Raw genomic sequence first — 16751 nt, 5'->3', positions numbered from 1 at the left:
ATCCAAAATCTACAAAATACAAAAATATAAAAAGGAACATTCACTGCCATGCAAATATCTTAACTAATACAATTGCATAGAAATGTAATTTAAAAGGGTGAACTCAAACAAAATTTTATATAACTCTTATGATACAAAGTTAGCAGTCATTTCTGCTTAACACAATGCTTAACCAACAGAGATTCAGAAAAGGAAATAATATTCTTTTTGTGAGTGTTTATAACATTTTAAAATTTCACAGCAACAATCCAAATAAGCAACTTTTATAAATTAGCTCTGTCTGATGAAATTAAATCTTTAACAGTCTTTTTTATGAAATCTTGTCTTTCAGACAAATAATAAGCAGGATAGTTTTCATATATCTGTTTCCAAATCTATTTCATTGTAACTTCCTCCGGCCTGAAATTTTTTACAATGTCCTTTAATTCTTCATTTGTAGGAAGCTGCTTCAGCTTTTTTAATTAAAGGCACATCATGAGAACTATCTTCAGATTCACTTTCTTTTATAGAACTAATTTTTTTTTCTTAGTAGTACTACTATCCACCTTCTTCATATGGGCACATTTTACAGATTTTTTTTTTTTGCTTTCAGAAGGATATTTTTGTTTAGGGTTTTCATTTTTAGATGTCTTTTTAGGTGGCTCTTCACTTTATCTTTGTCTGGAGAATCCTTTTTTTCCCACATTCACTACTAGTTCTATCTGATAGAATTTCAGGGCATTTTGCATGTTTAGCCTTCTTTGCCTTCCTAGAGTTGCTCCCTTCCTCTTTCCTGCCTTTGCTTGCTGGTTTAAAAATGTTTCTTTTGGTAATAACTTGATAGAAAGCTTTGGACGCATTAACAAATTCAAGATCCTGGGTACCTATTCACTATTTATGCCTGTCTCTCCAAATCAAGAACTTCACAAATGCTCTTCAACATGGCATTCCTAAATTTTTTCCTTGCTTATATATCGGTCATTTCCTTTTTCAAATGGAAAGTCACTGAACTGACCCACATTCTTCTTCAGAGAAGCTACTGTGCCTAGCCTCTTGTAAAGTAGTTTATTAAGATTTCTGAATCCTTCAGTTTTCTTCTTACTTAGAAAGAAGTGTATTCATCCAATTTCACAAAATTTTTGTCCCTTTCATTGGACAATAGTAAATAGGTCCTTTTGTAGGGAAGATACTTGCGTTGTCAACCTCTCTACTTTCTTTCTCTCTCGTCTTCAATAATGAGACTTTTCTTTTTCTCCCTTCTCTTCTTCTTCCCTCTCCCTTTCTTGGAAATTTACAAATAAGCAAGGGCAAAAAACTGAAAGAAAAATAATTATAGACCAAAACCCAGGTTCAGGTTATAATATGCAAATCTTAAGCAAGTATCATGTACTGGACAACATCATTTTAATGAATTTTGCAATCTTTGAGATAATTTTTTTAATTTCAGTTTAAATTCACCCCATCCACTGAGAAGGCAAGAAGTATAATACATACATACACATGTGTGTGCATATTCACACAAAACATTTTCATACTAGCCATGTTGCAAAAAAAGCAGAAAAAAATAAAGTAAAAAGGTATACTTATACTTCAATCTACACTCAGAATTTATCAGTTCTCTGTGGAGGGGGATAGCATTTTTCATCACGAGTCCTTTGGCATTGTTGTTGATAATGTATTAATGAGAGTAGCTAAGTCTTCTACAGTCAGTTTTCATTACAATATTGCTCTTACTATATATTTTATTCTTTTAGTTCTACTCATTTCACTTTGCATTACCTCTTATAAGTCTGCCCATATTTTTCTGAAACTATCTCTTCTGTCATTTCTTATAGCAAAACAGTATTTCATCACAGTCATATATTACAACTTATGCAGCCATTCCCCAAATGATGGACATCCACTCATTTTCTAATTCTTTTCCACTACAAAAAGAGCTGCTATAAGTATTTTTTTGAATATATGAGTCCTTTTCCTTTTTTTTTTTGTTATGTTTTTGGGGTAGAGACTTAGTAGTGGTATTTCTGAGTAAAAAAGTATGCACAGTTTTATAGTCCTTTGGGCACAGTTCCAAATTATTCTTCAGAATAGTTGAAACAGTTCACAGCTTCACCAACAGTGCATTAGTGCCCTTATTTTTCCACATCCCCTCCAACATTTGTCATTTTCTTTTTCTGGCATCTTAACAAATATGATGTGTGTGAAGTGGCCCTAAGAATTGTTTTAATTTGCATTTCTCTAGTTTTCATGATTTAGAGATTTTTTTTCATTTACCTACTGATAAATTTGTTTTTCTTCTGAAAACTACCTGTTCATACCCTTTGATCATTCATCATTTGCAGAATGGCTCTTTTTTAAAAAAATAAATTTTGTTCAGTTCCCTATATATGTGAGAAAATAGATCTTTATTAGAGAAACATACAGCGAAAAATTTTCCCCAGTTTTGTTTTCCTCCTAATTTTGGTTTCATTAGTTTTGTTTGTGTAAAATCTTTTTAATTTTATATAATCAAAATTATCTATTTTACTTCCTATGATCTTATCTATCTTAGTCATAAACTCTTCCTTTATCCATAGATCTGACAGATATATTTTTTTTCCTTGCTTCCCTGATTTACTTATGATATCACCCCTAACCATATAACCATTTTGAGTTTATCTTGCTATAGGTTTACAACATGACATGCTGCTCTCTATGTAGGTTCTGCCAAACTGCTTTCCAATTTTCCCAAATGTTTTCTGTTGAATGAGTTCTTGCCTCAATAGCTTAGATCTTTGGATTTATTAAACACTAGGTTACCATGGTCATTTATTCTTTATATTGTATACCTTACCTGTACCACTGATTGAGCGCTACATTTATTACCCAATACTAAAACGTCTCAATAATTACTGCTTTGTTGTATAGTTTGAGATCTGGTACTACTAAATTGCCTTCTTTCATTTTTCCCTGCTGATTCCATTGAAATTCTTGACCTTTTATTCCTCCAGAATAATTTTGTTATTATTTCTTCTAGCTCTATAAAATAATCCTTTGGTATTTTGACTGGCATAGCACTAAATAAATTAATTTATATAATACTGTCATTTTTATTACATTGGCTTGGCCTACTCCTGAGAAATTAGTATTCCTCCAATTGTTTAGACCTATATATGGGTGTAAAATGTTTTGTAATTGTGTTCATATAATTCCTGTATGTCTCAACAAGTAGACTCCCAAGTATTTTATACTGTCTCCAGTTATTGTTTAAACAATTTACATCTTTAATCTTTATTTCATTTTTTCCCTGCTATTATTTTAGACTTTCTTTTTCTGTCTCTTCCAATGCGTTTTGTTGGCAATATATAGAAATGCTGATGAATTATGTGGGTTTATTTTATTTCCTAATTATTTCAACTAATTGTTTCAGCTGATTCTCTAGGGTTCTCTAAGTATACCATCATATCGTCTGCAAAAAGTGATAGTTTTGTTTCCCTGTTACCTATTCTTGTCCCTTCAATTTCTTTTTCTTGTATTGTTACAGCTAGTATTTCTAATGTCATATTGAGTAACAATGGTGATAATGGACATTCTTGCTATACCCTGGATCTTACTGGAAAGGCACCTAGTTTACCCCCATTAAAGACAATGCTTGCTCTTGGTTTCAGATAGATACTACTTATTGTTCTAGGAAAAACTTCATTTATTTCTACATTTCGTCAAAAGCTTTTTCCGCATCATTTGACATAATCATGTGATTTTTGTTCTTTTTGTTATTGGTATGTTCAATTATGCTTATAGTTTTCATAATATCGAACCAGCCTCATGATATCGAACCTGGTATAAATCTCACCTGGTCATAGTGTATGATCTTTGAAATTTACTGCTGCTAAATAATATCTTGGCTTGTACTTTATTTAAAAATTTTGCCTCAATATTCATTAGGGAAAGGAGTCTATAGTTTTCTTTCTCTATTTTGGTTCTTCCTGGTTTAGGTATCAAATCTATACTTGTGACATAGAAGGAATTTGGTAGGACTCTACCTACTTTTTGAAATGGTTAATATAGTATTATAATGAATTGTTCTTTAAACGTTCAGTAGAATTAGCTTATAAATCCATCAGGTCCTGGGTTTTTTTTTCCTTAGGGAGCTCATTTATGGCTTATTCAATTTCTTTTTTCTAAGACAGTTATTTAAATATTGTATTACCTCTTTTGCTAGTCAGAGAAATTAGTAGTTTTGTAAATATTCATCCATTTCATTTAGATTGCCAGTTTTATTGGCATAAAGTTGGGGAAAATATTCTAACTAAAGGCTTTAATTTTCAATCAATTAATAAAAATATATTAAGTACTTATGATTATTATTAAGCACACATGTGCCAGGTAATATACTAAGCAATGAGGATACAAAAAGAGGCAAAAGACAGTAACTGCCTTCAAGGAGCCTAAAATCTTTAATTTTATCTTCACTGGAGGTGAATTCACCCTTGTCATACTGATAACTTGTTTTTTTTTAAATCAAATTAACCAATAGTTTATCTACTTTTTCAAATAAAATCAGCTCTTAGATTTATTAGTTCAATGTTTTTATTATATCTGATATTATTAACCTCTCTTCTGATATTCAGGGTTTCTATTTTGATGTTTAATTGAAGATTTTTAATTTGTTTTCACTCCTTTTTTCAGTTGCATACCCAATTCATTGATCTACTCTTTCTCTCTTTTATTGATGTTTGTTTAGAGATATACATTTTCTCCTAAGTATTGCTTTGGTTGGAAACCTACAATTTTGGTGTATTGTCTTATTATTGTCTTTATTTTTAATTAAATTATTGATTCTTTCTACAATTTGTTCTTTTATCAACTCATTCTTTAGGATTAGATTATTTAGTTTCCAATTAATTTTAATTTATGCTTCCAAAACCCTTTACTGAATGTCATTTTATAAGCATTTTGCTCCCCAAAGGGTAGATTTAATACTTCTCCTTTTCTGTATATGTGAGTTTTTTTATGCCCTAATATATAGTCTTTTTTGTATTTGTAGGCATTTTGTCAGTTGTAGGCATTAGAGATGGCAAGTACAAAGATAAGGATATGAGACATGAAGTCATTTATGTAAAGAAATTCGAGTGTGGCAGTGTAGCTGGACTGCAGTTTGTGGAGGAGAATAAAATATAAAAGACTGAAAATAGGCCAAGTCATGAAGAGCTTTAAATGCCACACAAGAAACTATATTCACTCCTGAAAGTAACAACCCTTGAAATGTATTGAGTTGGTGTGTGTGTGTGTGTGTAGGAATATGTATGTATGTATATTTATGGATGGGAGTGGAGTGATATGGTTAGACTTGTAGGTGATTCCATAAATGGGAGTAATCAGGATACCCAGGTGTGGAATGTGGGTTTTCCAAAATCTGAGGGGTCCAATTAGTGATAACTGAGAACATAAGCTGTCTGCGGGGCCCTGCTAGTATTTCGACTAGCCTGAAGTTGGTCTCAATCAATGCAGAAACCATGGACATCCATGACTTCACAGGGAATTGCCCCATAAAGATGAACTCCCATTTCAGCCTGCTTCCGAAAGGGGGTATGCAAAGAAGGAAGTGAAGTTCCTAAAAGGAATTGGACTGATGGATTTGATCTATGCCTTCTCCCCAAGCCTGACATACCCTATGACCAGCTGCCCCAGGGACAATTAGATCCTGCCTTCTTGGTGTGGGCTGATCAAGTGGTGAAATATGAGCAGGAGATCAGAACAGCTGTGATATGTACAAATATTGCTGTCAATGCCAATAAATGGTATGAGAATGGAGGAAAGGGGCACACAACTCAGTGCCCTGTTAGATGGATAGAGGGTGATGAGTGAGGCTACTGAAATACAGGGTTGGTAAGAAAGAGATTAATGGTCTATTAAAATTGTACCATGAGTTCCAGCACCAAGGCACTAGGGGCCCTTCAGCACCATCCAAGACTAAGGCATCTCTCCTAGAGCCTCTGCCCCATTTGGATCATCAGTGGGGAATTCCAGAGACCAGAATATGGAAGGAAGGGGTATCATTAGCTCTTGGGAGTATCTAGCCTTAGCTCTTCTCAGCAATGCAAGGACCTAAGACATCTCCAAAAGTCTCATGATGGAAAATGCTGTTCACATCCAGAAAAAAAGAACTATGGAGTTGGAATGCAGATCAAAGCATACTATTTCCTCCTTTTTTTTCCTTCTATTTTGTTTTATTCCTTCTTTCTTGTGGTTCCTGCTATTGGTTCTAATTCTTCTTTACAACATGACTAATGTGAAAATATGTTTAATAAGAATGTATATGTAGAGCCTATATTGGATTGCAAGCCACCTTGGGGAGGGAGGAACAGAGGGAGGGAGAGAAATTTTAAAATTCAAAACTTATGGAAGTGAATGTTGAAAATAAAAAATAAATTAATTTTTATTTTATTTTTCAAATTGATTAATTTATTTAAGTTTTCAACATTCACTTCCACAATATTTTGGTTCCAAATTTTCTCCCCATCTTGTCCCTCCCCCACCCTAAAATGGCATGCATTCTGAATACGCATTCCCCTACTTCCCCTAATCTGCCCTCCCTTCTATATTTGCCCCCCCCCTTCTCTTATCCCCTTCCCCTTCAATTTTCCTGTAGGGCAGGATAGATTTCTATACTCCATTGCCTGTACATCATATTTCCTACTCACATGTGAAAACAATTCTATTAACATTTGTTTTTAAAACTTTGGGTTCCAAATTTTCTCCCTTTCTCCCTCCCCACCAACCCTCATTGAGAAGGCAAGCAACTCAATACAGGTTATACATGTGTAGTCATGCAAAACACTTCCATAGTGTCATGCTGCAGAAAACTAATTATATTTCCCTTCATCCTATTCCATCCCCTATTTATTCTATTCTCTCTTTTGACCCTGTCCCTCCTTAGAGGTGTTTGCTTCTGATTACCCCCTCTCCCAATATGCCCTCCCCTCTATCGTCCCCCTGCTCTCTTGTCCCCTTCCCCCCTATTTTCCTGTAGGGTAAGATAGATTTCCATACCCAATTGAGTGTGTGTTATTCCTTCCTTAAGCCAAATCCAATGAGAAAAAGATTCACTCATTCCCTCTCACCTTCCCCCACTTCCCGTCACTGTAAAAGCCTTTTCTTGTCCGTTTTATGTGAGAGAATTTACCCCATTCTACCTCTCCCTTTTTCTTTCTCCCAGTAAAATTCTCTCTCACCCCTTAATTTTATTCTCCAGATATCACCCCTTCATCTTCAACTCACCCTGCGCCCTCTATCTATCTACCTATATACATACATATAATTTTTCCCTCCAACTACCCCAATACTGACAAAGGTCTCATGAGTTAGAAATATCATCTTTCCATGCAGGAATGTAAACAGTTCAATCTTAATAAGTCTGTTATGATTTCTCTTTCCTGTTTACATCTTCATGTTCCACTTGAGTCCTGTATTTGAAAGTCAAATTTTCTGTTCAACTCTGGTCTTTTCATCAAGAACGCTTGAAAGTCTTCTATTTCACTGAATATCCAATTTTTCCCCTGAAGGATTATACTCAGTTTTGCTGAGTAGGTGATTCTTAGTTGTAATCCTATCTGCTTTGCCCTCCTGAATATCACATTCTTAGCCCTGCTGTCCCTTAATGTAGAAGCTGCTAAATCCTGTGTTATCCTGATTGTGTTTCTACAATCTTGCAATATTTTCTCCTTGACCTGAGAACTCTAGAATTTGGCTACAATATTCGTAGGGATTTTCCTTTAGGGATATCTTTCAGTAGGTGATTGGTGGATTCTTTTCATTTCTATTTTCTAGAATATCAGGGCAGTTTTCCTTGATAATTTCTTGAAAGATGATGCCTAGGCTCTTTTTTTGATCATAGCTTTCAGATAGTCCAACAATTTTTAAATTATCTCTCCCGGATCTATTTTCCAGGTCAGTTGTTTTTCCAATGAGATATTTCACATTGTCTTCTATTTTTTTTTCATTCTTTTGGTTTATTTTACAATGTCTTGATTTTTCACGAAGTCATAGCTTCCAATTGCTTCATTCTAATTTTTAAGGAAGTATTTTCTTCAGTAATATTTTTGGGGGGGTCTCCTTTAGCAAGCCGTTTACTAGTTTTTCATGACTTTCTTGCATCCCTCTCATTTCTCTTCCCAGTTTTTCCTCTACTTCTCTTACTTGCTTCTCGAAATCCTTTTTGAGCTCTTCCATGGCCTGGGACTGATTCATATTTTTCTTGGAGGCTTTGGATGCAGGAGCTTCTGGTTGTATGTTTTGATCTTCTTTGTTACCAAAGAAAGATTCTATGGTCTGATTTTTTTTTTTTGCGCCTTTGCTTGCTCATGATCCCAGCCAATTACTTGAGTTATAAACTCTTTCTTAAGATAGAGGTCTGCTTCCAGTGTGAAGAATGTACTGTCCCAAGCTTCGGGGGTTTGTACAGCTGTTTTCAGAGATCCTTCTAGGGATCTGTAAGTTTTCAGTTCTCCCAAGGTGGGATTATAAGGGGTGAGGTGTTTACTCCCTTCCTGGCCTGTGCTTTGGTTTTATGAATGACCACAAATACTTTTTTCTGCCTTCGAACTGGGAAGAGGATTCCCTCTTCACCACTACAAGCTCCACCACACCAGCACTCCTCCTCACCCCAGGACCACCACCCAGAACTGTGACCCAGATCCAAGCACACGCAAAGCAAGAGAATCCTGCACCAGCAAAGAGATCCCTGCAATTCCCTTCTGATCAGCCACTCAATTCCCCCTCAGTCTGTGGGCCAGAAGCTGAGGAAGTAGCTGCCGTCCCAGGGCCGCACGTGGGGACTGGGGCTGGGACACAGCTTCTCTCTCACTGCAGTCACAAACTTTTCCTACTGACTTCTAAGTTTTCTTTGGAGTTTGTGGGTTGAGAAGTCTGGAGACCACCCCAGTTGCCTGTTATTCCATCTGAGGCCTGCTCCAGGTTCACTGAGGCCTGTTTTGCCTGTGCGCCCAAGTCAAACTGTGCTCCTCTCCCAGTAAGGTGTGATAGACCTTTCTAATCACCCATCCAGGTTGTCTTGGGCTGGAAATTTGTATCTCTCTTTTTTGTGGGTTCTGCTACTCTAAAATTTGTTTAGAGCCATTTTTTACAGGTATTTGGAGGGGTTTGGGGGAGAGTTCAAGCAAGTCACTGCTTTTACTCCACCATCTTGGCTCCCAATAAATTATTTTTTTTATTGTTGTTGTTTATCCTTCATTCTTTTTTTAAATTTATTTTGATTTATCTACAATAACTTCCATATGCTTTTGAGTTTAAAATTTTTCTCCCCCTTCTTGCCCACTACCCTCCCCAAGACTGCACACAATTTGATATAGGCTATATATCCACATTCCTATTAAACATATTTTCACGTTAATGAAGTGTAAGTAAAAATTAAAACCAATAGAAGGAACCATCAGGAAGAGGAAACAAAACTCGACAGAAGAGAAAAAAAAAAGATAGTGATTCAACTTCCCTACTTCTTTCTTTGGATGTGGATATCATTTTCCATTCTGAGGCCTCTGGAGATGTCTTGGATCCTTGTATTGCTAAGAAGGGTTGTTTATCACTATTAGTCATCGCACAACATGGCTGTTATTGTGTACAACGTTCTCTTGGTTCTGTTCACTTCACTCAGCATCAGACCATATAAGTCTTTCCAGATTTTTCTGAAGTCAGCCTGTTCATCATTTCTTATAGCACAATAGTATTCCATGACATTCAGATACCACAACTTGCTCAGCCATTCCCCAATGGATGGGCATCCTCTCAATTTCCAATTCTTGGCCACCACAAAAAGAGCTGCTATGAATATTTTTGTACATGTGAGTCCTTTTCCCATTTGTATGATCTCTTTGGGATACAGCCCTAGAAGTGCTATTGCTGGGTCAAACGGTATCACATTTTTATAACCCTTTGGACATAGTTCCAAATTGTTCTCCAAAATGGTTGGATCATTTCACAACTCCACCAACAATGCATTAGTGTTCCAATTTTCCCACATCCTCTCCAACATTTATCATTTTCCTGTTTTGTCATCTTCGCCTGATAGGTGTGATGTGGTACCTCAGAACTGTTTTGATTTGCATTTCTCTAATCAATAATTATTTAGAGCATTTTTTTCATATGATATAGATGGCTTTAATTTGTTCATCTGAGAACTGTCTGTTCATATCCTTTGACCATTTATCAATTGGGGAATAACTTGTATTCTTATAAATTTGTCTTAATTCTCTATATGTTTTAGAAACGAGGCCCTTATCAGAAAGACTGGTTGTAAAAATTCTTCCCCAATTTTGTACCTTCCTTCTAATCTTAGTTGCATTGGCTTTGTGCAAAAACTTTTCAATTTAATGTAATCAAAATTATCCATGTTGCTTTTTGTAATGTTCTCTATCTCCTATTTGGTCATGAATTCTTCTGTTCTCCATAGGTCTGATAGGTAAACTATTCCTTGCTCTTCCAGTTTGCTTATAGTATTGGCCTTTATATCTAAGTCATGAACCCATTTTGACTTTATTTTGGTAAATGGTGTGAGATTTGGGTCTATGCCTAGTTTCTGCCATACTCTTTTCTAGTTTTCCCAGCAGTCTTTTTCAAAGAGTGGGTTCTTATCCCAGAAGCTAGGGTCTTTGGGTTTATCAAATAATAGATTACTATAGTCATTGACTACTGTGTCTTACATATTTAACCTATTCCACTGATCCACCACTCTATTTCTTAACCAGTACCAAGCAATTTGGAGGATTGCTGCTTTATAATACAATTTAAGATCTGGAATGGCTAGGCCACCTTCCCCTGCATTTCTTTTCATTAGTTCCCTTGATATTCCGGACCTTTTGTTCTTCCAAATGAATCTTGTTATTGTTTTTTCTAACTCTATAAAATGATTTTTTGGTATTTTGATTGGTATGGCACTGAATAAGTAAATTAGCTTAGGTAGGACTGCCATTTTTATTATATTAGCTTGGCCTACCCATGAGCAACTGATGTTTTTCCAATTATTTAGATCCGATTTTAGTTGTGTGAAGACTGTTTTGCAATTGTGCTCATAGAGTTCCTGGGTTTGTTTTGGGAGGTAGAGTCCTAAATATTTTATAATGTCTACATTAAGTTTAAATGGAATTTCTCTATCTTTTGCTGTTAGGCTGTGTTTGTGACGTAGAAATGCTGATGATTTATGTGGGTTTATTTTATAGCCTGCAACTGTGATAAAGTTGTTTATTATTTCAAGTAGTTTTTTACTTGATTCTCTAGCATTCTCTAAGTATATTATTCATGTCATCTGCAAAGAGTGATAGCCAATAAATTAATTTTTAAAAAGAGATATTACAAAGACAGAAAAGTGCCCAGAGATCTGTTGGACACTTTGTGCTATGGGGAACTCATATTCTTCACCTGCATATGCTAATGAACTGCATCTACCAAGTTACCTGCAAAATGCCTTTCAAGTGGGACCCAAATCAAGGTACTTCCTTGAAAAGTCTCAAGCAAGCTATGTATCAGTGTTTCCCCTTGGGCCCTTATGACCCATGGTTTTGGAAATCTTTGTTCATAAAGACGAGGCTGAATGAGGCAGGCATGGAGGGGTGGAGAGAATAAGAATTTCTTAGGTTTCTGGTGCTGCAAGCTACCAAAAGCGGACATTCACTACATATATTTCTTAAAGCAGCGGATTGCTTCTTACTAAACTATTTCTGCCAAACTAGGCTCATTATGCCAGGCAGAAGACCCACCTAACTCAAATGTCTTCCTACATGTCCCCAAGTGGAAAAATGGCCGCAACTCAGGTTAAGGAGTTTTCTTCTTCCAATCTCAGCTGCATTCTTATGCAGATGTCCATTCTTAAGTCAGATGTCCAAACTTCTAGAATTCATGTCTGAGATAAATTGGTGCCATCTTAAGAAGGAGAAGGGATCTCTGGTTTAACAGTTTCTAGCATCCAATCTCCAAGATCTAGCCCATAAGAATGGACTGCTTTTGGACAAAATTTATGCTAACCCTCTCCAGCCTTTCCTTATTCCTTTCAGAGGTGTGGGGGCCTTTAGGTCTTTGTACCTTGAGAAGGCTCCAAAATCCCTAGAGAAATAGCTTAGGTTCCCCTCATCTGTCAGACTTCTTTTTCCCCTTTGGGATGAGTCAGAGAATTGTTTTCCTAGAGCAACCAAGTGATGGTATTGTTGGGAGGCTCCTTACTTTCTAATACCAAAGAGGAGGCGAAACAATCATTATATAACTATAGCGAATGTTTACTGACTTAAAAGAAAGGGAATACCCTAAGCAGCTTGGGGATAACTCCAAGTCCCTGGATAGTGGTGAAGTAGAGTCCTTTTTTAGCTCCTGTGAAAGAATGGAGCAGCTTCCTCTAAGAAAGCTCTAAGGGGTTCTCTAAAATTTAGTATCTTCCCTATGAAAGGGCTCTCAGGAATGGGGTGCTTTTGGTGACTGTGCCAAGGGATACTGAATAGGTGGCAATATAGGGAGAACCTCAGTATCAACTTAGATCCCACTTTACTACAGATGACCTTGACATACGATCAAGAATTGTTGAATGTGTTAGAGGTATCTTCATCTGTGTGATGTCCCTGATATTCCTGCTCCTGCTCATTGTTACCACTTTGAAACAGGAGACCCACAATGAACTTCAAAGATTTGGCACGACCTGCCAAATGGACCAGATCTTTAAGATCTGAGATTTGTTCCTTCTAAAGCAAATGAGGAAAAGAGGAAAAGCCCAGGATTTCTGTCTTTTCTTCTCTTATACATCTTTTTTTCCTTCTACATCTTTTTTTTTCCTTCTTTTTCTTTATGGTCAGTCCTTTAGGAAATGCTGTTGAAATGTTTTTGTTATTGTTGTTATTGTCTTTTGTTTTTGGTTTTTAAAATTTCGTGTTTTTTTTTTCTTCTTAGTACTGCCTATGCCAGGATGATTGACCAGTAAAAACTTCAAAAACATTTAAATGGTGGAATGTGCTCTACAATGCTTCTTAAACTATGGGTCGTGAACGGAAAAAAGTTTAAGAAGCCATTCTCTAGCAGATCCTTAGAACCAATCCACCCAGGGCTCTTACATGATAGGATCACTTCCTCTCTTTTCCTGGTAGTATGGGTTGGGATAGTTTTTCCCCTGAAATGCAACAAAGTTGTTTCTAGCACATGAATGGCCAAGGGGGAGGAAGGCTCAAGTTGCACCTCTCTTGATGCAGCTTCTGAGTAGCCTCTGGTCATAGTGACATGGCTTTCTGGTCACCATACTGTGTTGTGCTAACCAGATGTGTTTCTATGTGGAGAAGAGGGCTGCCTTCATTTGAGATAAGTGCTTACTAAAAATCCTTTTTATGCTATAGTTAAGTAAACCTCCTTTTGTTAACTATAAAATGGTCTATAAGTGCCTCGTTTCATCCCAACATTGAACCTAAACCAAGTGTCACCCTGAGTCAGGTCCACAGCTAGCACACTGCTTCAAAAATACAATGAGTCACTTGTGTAACTACTCTATGTTTCATCCTTGGCTAAGAAATTAAACATAGGGATTGACAATGACATTTTATCCAGCCAGAATCACTGAATGTTAGAGCTAGAAGTACCCTAGGGATAATCTAAAGTAACCTGCTCATAGCACAGCTGAGGAAATTGAATTCCATAAAAGTGATTACACAAGCTTCTTAAACTTTTTTCTACTAAGGACTCCTTTTCCCATTTTGGCAGCATTTGTTGGTGTTTCATGGGTAGCCTGAGAGGATGCACAGTACAAAGCGTGCACACTTCCTTTTCAGAACCAAGGCTTCAGTAAAGTTGTAAGATGCAACAACGGCAAGTGCTGACAAAAACACCTTTAATTCATTAGGCTTTTGATTTTTACTTAATTTTTGGTCACTGGGCATTCAGAAACCTTTTACTGTTGCCAATATGGGATCACAACTCACAGTTTAAGAAGTGCTGCCAGAGGCTGACCCATGAGGATTTCTTTTCAATTCCCCCTTGAATGCACATCAAGATCTTCACTTTTTTGTCCCGTAAATATTGAGGTGAACTTTTACTGTACTTATATGTATCATCTGATTTCTTTCACTTGAATTTAAACCATAAAAATCTGATTTCATAAAAATATTTTATCTTAGAACAGAAAGGTAAATGCCAGAAAACTCCATAAACTTACTGATCATCTACCTCTATATCATTACAAAAAAACATACCTTTTAGTTCATGCACTGTATGGGGAGATAAAAGTTCTAAATTTACTTTCAAATATCGAACTCTTCTTTCAAATGTAAATTTGAAAGGGAGTTCAAATACCTCTCAACTACAGAAAGAAGAATCATTTGTGGCTATCCTTTCATTCAGTTCTGCTATAAGTTCTCTTCAATGTTTCCACAACAACTTCAAAAAGTAAACCTTCCCATACTAAAGAGATATGCTTTTAATTGTTTTTCAACATTTGGTTTCTATGAAGTCCCTGCTGAGCCTTTCCATTTATGCCCCTCTCCAACAGAGCACGTAAATAATAAAAAAAAAATTTCTTGGGGAAAAATCACTTTCCTAGGAAAAGGAATATTTCAAAAACCACCCATCATTTTCATAATACCTGAAAGACAGATAAACTAGAAAAAAAGGTTATTAGGCCAGTAGTCCTCTGAAAAAAAAGATTAATAAAATCTATTCATTTTAAAGAAGTTCTTTTTCCAGTTATATTCACGGCATATTTTACTACTGCCATTATTTGCTTAGGCTTTAAAATACATATCTAAGATAAAACAAAGTTCAGCTATACTACAAAAGTACACAAAGGAATATGGTGGAGTCAAAACAGAAAGGCCCACCCATTTTAACTTCCCTCAAAGCACCAAGAAAGCTTTGAGAGAGAAAAGATTAAGATTTTTGTGGTACTTGGTAGTTGTCATTAAAGTAAACAGATCATGGTAAATAAGAATAAGGCAATCTTTGGATCATTGGCCATTCTGCTGTTGGTTTTCTTTGACATTTTGAATCATGTGGTTTCATGGGCATAAGGTATGCAAAAAATACAATTCAATTAATAAAGTATGTAACAAATACAACAAATATTGACTTTGTACAAGGCCCTATGAACATAGATTCAAATAAACCTGAGAAATCATATAATCATAGGAACTTAATTCATGTTTGTCAAATGATGAAAAAAAGGAAACAGAAAAATGACGTGTCTCCAATACTTACCAAACAAGTCTTGGCAGGGCAAGGATACAGATATACCAAAACATTTGGCGCAAACTGGGAGAATAAGTGGAGAAAGGGATGCGGCTGAGAAAGAACTGGCCTGCTTGTAGCAGAGTTGTTGAATAGCCAACATGAATAAAAGTGAACAATTGTCAAACTGGTACAACAAAATAATTGTTCTTTTTAAAGCCAACATCCTACCCCCAAATTGCAAACTGTATTTACATGAATAAACAATTCATTTACAGAAGTACAGAGTTGAAATTTTAGAGGTGGAAGGAGTAAGGTCTTTTTGAGCTTTAAACCTATGGTTCTAACATTCTGTGATCTCAGGGGCCATCCAACATATATCTAAAAAAAAAAAAAGAATCCCCTCTACCACATAAGGAGAGTAATCAGTTCATATTTATATTCAAATGGTCCAAAAATGATGTGTTTTACAAATATCTGACACTATTACTGGAATGTAAAAATGTAACAATGACATTTTAGAACGTGAAGAGAAAAAGGCAAGAAAAGAAAATCCTTTGTTAAAGAGATGTCATGAGCTATTTCAGGGAAAATGATGGTATTTGTCAAACTCATTAACTATAGGAAAATCCTGTAGTTATACTTTGTTTCCAAGGCAAAAAAAACAAAAACCACCAAAAGCCTACAGGTGTAGAAATCTGGGGGCAAGAAGCCCTTAAGGTGAATCACCTTTTTGCTTCTCTGGATTTCTACACCTGGACTAAAGATACAGATGCTATTCAACATGTTGGAGCTTTATAACTCCTTAATAGCTAGCCAATGCATAACTGCATCAAGAATAGCATCGGGATGGGTCATGATATCAAACAACATAGAGAACCAGAGATTTTCTCTGATCCCTACAACCAGTGAAACCTCTCCAAAACAAAAATTATACAGCAAAGATAAAGCAACTTCAGTTGTCTCTGTTGTCCAGGACACTGAGACCCCAAAACAAGGTACAAAACAACTCCATGAACTAACATCCTCTCCATCACCCACCATGCTCCTGGTAGCAAGACTGCACTAGTGAACTGACTTACAGGCTTGGAAGAGAACTCAATACCAGGTGTATGGAGTGCTTAGAGGACCAGCACACACCTCTGGTGGGAGGGCTTGCTGAGCCCTTTTCAGGGCTGCCCATCCACATTTGGTGTCCCCCTGTCACCCCACTCACCTGTGGCTCCAAGAAGCTGTGGTATGCACAACAGTCACATCCTAGTAAATTGGCAGGTGGGCTAAACCAAGTTGAGTGTAACCAACAGGCCTCAAATTTGTTGGTGAATTAGAAGGATGTCTACCCCAAGCATGTGAAGACTTCCCCCAACAGAATAGGTGGATGAGAACAATTTGTTCCAATGGCCATGAAGACAGCTGAAGTAGATGCTGTGGCGTGCTTAGAGGTTAGTCAGATTTCAAAGAGCCCAGGTCACCCACTGCATCCCAGGCCACCACCAGTCATCTTGACTTTTGTCCTGCCACTGGACTCTGATGACTCAGAAAGAGAGAGTGAGGCCAATAACTTTGTGCAGTTCTGCTTCACTTAAATCTAA

General features: G+C 36.4%; 1 pseudogene; it reads right to left on the bottom strand.

The window, feature by feature from the left end:
- Positions 1–263: 263 nt before the first annotated feature.
- LOC110192364 (protein DEK-like) lies at positions 264–15945 on the bottom strand (annotated as a pseudogene).
- Between the last annotated feature and the right edge of the window lie 806 nt (positions 15946–16751).

Source organism: Phascolarctos cinereus, unplaced genomic scaffold, assembly GCF_003287225.1.
Source record: "Phascolarctos cinereus isolate Bilbo 61053 unplaced genomic scaffold, phaCin_HiC Scaffold_8;HRSCAF=390, whole genome shotgun sequence".
Classification (NCBI taxonomy): domain Eukaryota; kingdom Metazoa; phylum Chordata; class Mammalia; order Diprotodontia; family Phascolarctidae; genus Phascolarctos; species Phascolarctos cinereus.
The sequence above is the reverse complement of the archived record's forward strand: the minus strand, read 5'-3'. Positions and strand labels throughout refer to the sequence as shown.